Genomic DNA, 4852 nt, shown 5'->3' with positions numbered 1-4852 from the left:
ATAATCCTAGTTGAAACTAGTACCGGTATATGGTTGTAACAGTCATGTTCAAAACTATGAAAAAGACAATCCCTATGGTTAGAAGAAAGTGCAGGTCATACCTGTGTGGTAGAAGGATAGCGGAAATGATCCACAAAACTACCGTCCAATATTTTGACACCCATTCGTTATAGAATCTTAGAACGTATCTGAGAGCACACGTAATCATGTATGTTGAACATTATGACCACCTCCAAGCTAACCGGCACGGATTTCGAAAACATCGGTCTCGCGAAATTCAATTCGCGATTTTCTCTCGTGCCATCCCGAAAGCAAGACGGAGCTCGACCCCATCCAAGCAGGAGAGTCTTTGATGTCCTGGAGGTGCATCTGGGGACCGCATTCTGGCTCTGGGTTGCCTAGAGGCCACTGGCAAGGGCTACGATTGGCTGCCATATTCTCCGCATCTGAACACATGCAACTCCTTTTTGTGGGACTATATTAAAGACAAGATGCACAGCAATAGGCAACGGCCTTGCCGCAGTGGTAACACCGGTTCCCGTCAGATCAGCGAAGTTAAGCGGTGTCGGGCTGGGCTAGAACTTGGGTGGGTGACCATCCGATCTACCGAGCGCTGTTGGCAAGCGGGGTGTACTCAGCCCTTGTGAGGCAAAGTGAGGAGCTATTTGACTGAGAAGTAGCGGCTCCCGTCTCGTAAAGTGCCATACGGCTGGGAGAGCGGTGTGCTGACCACATGCCCCTCCATATCCGCATTCAGTGACGCCAGTGGGCTGAGGATGACACGGCGGCTGGTCGGTACAGCTGAGCCTTCCAAGGTCTGTTCGGACGGAATTTTTTTTCTTAGTACAACAATAACCCGAAAACGTTGCTGAGCTGAAAACAGCCATTCAGGATATCATCGACAGCATCGATGTTCCGATACTTCAGCGAATCATGCAGAATTTCGTTATATCGTCAATGATGATAGGCAAATCGAACATGTCATAACCTAAATCCGAATATCTGTACTGGCGTTTACATGTTGAATAGAGTGTGTGCACTGCGTGGTTTGTAACTAGTTTATGCTTTTTTCCCATATAGTTCAATAGTTGTCACCCTGTATGTATAAAAAAGCGCTGTCTCAGGAAAAACTGCACAAATATTCAGTCGTGCCTTGATGCGATTTAAAAATAGTGTAAATACTGTATGTTATGAAATATAAATGTGTAGACTTCAGCTAACAAAGAAACGTGTAATGCTATGATTACAGGATCAGTGAGTTACGACTGGAATCCGTCACTTTCTACAGATAGCAGAATATACCAATATGTAGAGATTTGAAGTGAAATGTTTGGAGAGGTTCAATCGAGGTTGAACACGTGGTACAATTCTATTCACTGATAGAATATTGGGAAAGTGCAATCATTCTAGAAAGAATGTTGCTCACATAACATTTGTGCGACCCACCCTGTAAGACTGCTTAAGTGTCTGGCTGCTAAACTAAACAGAGCTAACTCGGGATATTAAACGTATACAAATAAGAACGGCATGAAATAGTCGCACGGTTGTTCACCCACGGTAGCGCGTCACGTTAATGCTGATAAACCTTAACTGCCACACGCTCCAAGTCAGGCGCCAACTATCTCACGCAAGTCTGCTTGCAAAGTTTCAAGAAGAAGTACCAAATGAGGAAAGTAAGAATATACGACAACGTGGGGACGACTTAGGCACAGCGAAGATAAAACTGGACCAATAATGGAGCGCTCAAAGACCTTTACACCCACCTCGCACGCTACAAACGTAAATATAACGCTAATACCCGGTACGGTGGGATGCGCACTTTGTCATACACCTCACTGTGGCTTGCAGAGTGTAGATATAGAGGAAGGTTTAGAAGTACCCTTCAGGACACTAACTAAGCTGACTTTCGGACTGTACGCTGTAATTATGAAAATTTCACTGGCCAGTTGATGATATTCTTTTGATATTTTTAACATGTGTCTGTGGGTAACGATTCTCGCGTGTAGATGAAAGTGGTCGGCGTAGAAACGGCCAAACTGTTGTCACGCGAGGTGCGGCTGACCTCTGTCGCCATTGGTCGGCCGCCTGGACGATGCACCCTGATAGGACAGCCCGCCGATGCAGACGTCGTCGCGTGAGGAACGGCTAGACACAGCGACAACTGCTGTTGCCATAACTAATGCAGTGGTAACGACCGGCCAGACAATGCAAGGAGCCACTGGCCGCGACAGGAGACAATGAAAGACGGCCGCGCGTCTCGCATTCATTCGCACAGGCCTACGGTACGACTACCGCTATGCGTTAACGAAGCGCGTATTTGTAGCCAGCCTACGTATTAGTTCGTTAGGCTGATGAAACGTAGCAGAAAGAGGACTAAAGAGTGTTGTGGGAAGACTCAGCTAACAACAAATACTTTTAAGAAGCAGTATTTTACTGCCACCATCAGATCGCTGAATTTGTTTTAGTATTCTACAGTAGCAAGTAACTCCTCCCCCCTCCGCCACTAACAAGTATTCGCAGGATTCAATTCCCCTGTATAAAACGTCATGTCTCCAGAATTATGTGTTGTACACTGATAAGCATATCCAGCTACATTCAGTAGCATGTGTTACGAACAGAAATAGTAGTAAAGAACAAATAAATTAAAATTTAATGACTAGCTCCGAAATTTTACTGCACAAACAGTAAAAATGCAGATAGCGATAAACTTTATTCCCTTTCATCATTCTACATTGCATTTATACTCCGCAAGCCACCAATGGTGTGTGGCGCAGGGTACTTTACGTGCCACTGTCATTACCTCCCTTTCCTGTTCGCGGGAAGAACGACTGCCGGAAAGCCTCCGCGAGCGCTCGAATCTCCCTAATTTTACATTCGTGATCTCCTCGGGAGGTATAAGTAGGGGGAAGCAATATATTCGATACATCATCCAGAAACGCACCCTCTCGAAACCTGGAAAGCAAGCTACACCTCGATGCAGAGCGCCTCTCTTGCAGAGTCTGCCACTTGAGTTTGCTAAACATCTCCGTAACGCTATCACGCTTACCAAATAACCCTATGACGAAACGCGCCGCTCTTCTTTGGATCTTCTCTATCTCCTCCGTCAACCCGACCTGGTACGGATACCACACTCATGTGCAATACTCATGAGTAGGTCGAACGAGTGTTTTGTAAGCCACCTCCTTTGTTCATGGACTGCATTTTCTGAGGACTCTCCCAATGAATCTCAGCTTCGCACCCGACTTACTAACAATAAATTTTATATGATCATTCCACTTCAAATCCTTCCGTACGGATACTTCCAGATATTTTACAGAAGGAACTGCTACCAGTGTTTGTTCCGTTATCATATAATCATACAATAAAGGCTCCTTCTTTCTATGCATTCGCAATACATTACATTTGTCTATGTTAAGCGTCAGTTGCCACTCCCTGCACCAAGTGCCTATCCGCTGCAGATCTTCCTGCATTTCGCTGCGATTTTCTAATGCTGCAACTTCTCTGTATACTACAGCATCATCCGCGAAAAGCCGCACAGAACTTCCGACACTATCTACTAGGTCATTTATATATATTGTGAAAAGCAATGGTCCCATAACACTCCCCTGTGGCACGCCAGAGTTTACTTTAACGTCTGTAGACGTCTCTCCATTTTGTGGGTGATATCAGCGAGATAGAAATTTCGAAAAAGTTCGAAATTTTCTGTAAAGTATCTTGGACGTGGCTAAGTGCTCTCATTCTTAAATACTGGATGAATATAAGCTGTTTAATTTCCGCACTGTGAGTTACGTTATCTCCTTAGATATACAAACATTCTAACTTTAATGCTTGACTCTTCGTGTTAAACTTTTAACGAAGGGTTTTATCCCTCAGGAAGAAGAATTTACAGCATTTCAAATTTCTAAGTTCAGTCAGCAGTTACAGAAATTTGGAAACCAAACTGTTGTCGCCTTTGGAAGTCGTCGAACAGACCACATGCAACTGGAACTGTGCACCGTTCCAGCCGTTTAGTAATATGAACCGTTACGGTCATCAGCAGGCCTTCCGCTCCTGTACAGTATAAGAATATTTTAAGTATTTACCACCATTTCATATGCTGTATGGATGCCTTGTATAATACAGAATAATGTGCTTGTGTATATAAAATTGAAAACATATGAAGTGAGTGAGTTACGTACATTTACATTTGTTCTAGTGAATGGTGTTTGGTCTCGCTTTGCTCCTTTCGATCCTTGTGCATTTCTGGGAGGATCAACGAGGTGTTTAAATGTAAACAGTACACATGTACTGCACATTCAGTTATGGCACATGGACATTTCATAAAATTCTTAATGACAATAGACACAAAAATAGTCAGATTTAATAACAAGAAACATCTCCCAACCTTAAAGAAACTTTAGAAATCCAATTGTGAATCGTCGAAAATATAAATGACCAAATAAAAATCAGCCATCAAATATTATTTAAACTAATAAAAGATACAGTACATAAATAACAACCAATGTAGATGCCACAAAAATAGTGCCACGCTCTACCATTGTGAAGTAATAATCTACGCACATAGAACTTAGGACACACTAGCTCTCTTTCTCTCTCTCTCTCTCTCTCTCTCTCTCTCACACACACACACACCCACACACACAAACATACAAATGTATCCACAACAGATGGTTCCGTTATACTTAATCTGCCAGACTGCTGTGTACTTTCAAAAAGACATTAAGCTCCCTTTGTTGTTGTTGTGGTCTTCAGTCCTGAGACTGGTTTGATGCAGCTCTCCATGCTACTCTATCCCGTGCAAGCTGCTTCATCTCCCAGTACGTACTGCAGCCTACATCCTTTAGAATCTGCT

At 43.5% G+C, this 4852-nt stretch overlaps 1 pseudogene; it reads left to right on the top strand.

Moving 5' to 3' along the window:
• Window positions 1-504: 504 nt before the first annotated feature.
• Window positions 505-622, top strand: LOC126475792 (5S ribosomal RNA; annotated as a pseudogene).
• Window positions 623-4852: the final 4230 nt, after the last annotated feature.

This window comes from Schistocerca serialis, chromosome 4, assembly GCF_023864345.2.
Source record: "Schistocerca serialis cubense isolate TAMUIC-IGC-003099 chromosome 4, iqSchSeri2.2, whole genome shotgun sequence".
Lineage (NCBI taxonomy): Eukaryota > Metazoa > Arthropoda > Insecta > Orthoptera > Acrididae > Schistocerca > Schistocerca serialis.
Note: the sequence above shows the minus strand (reverse complement) of the source record. Positions and strands in the feature narration are given on the sequence as shown.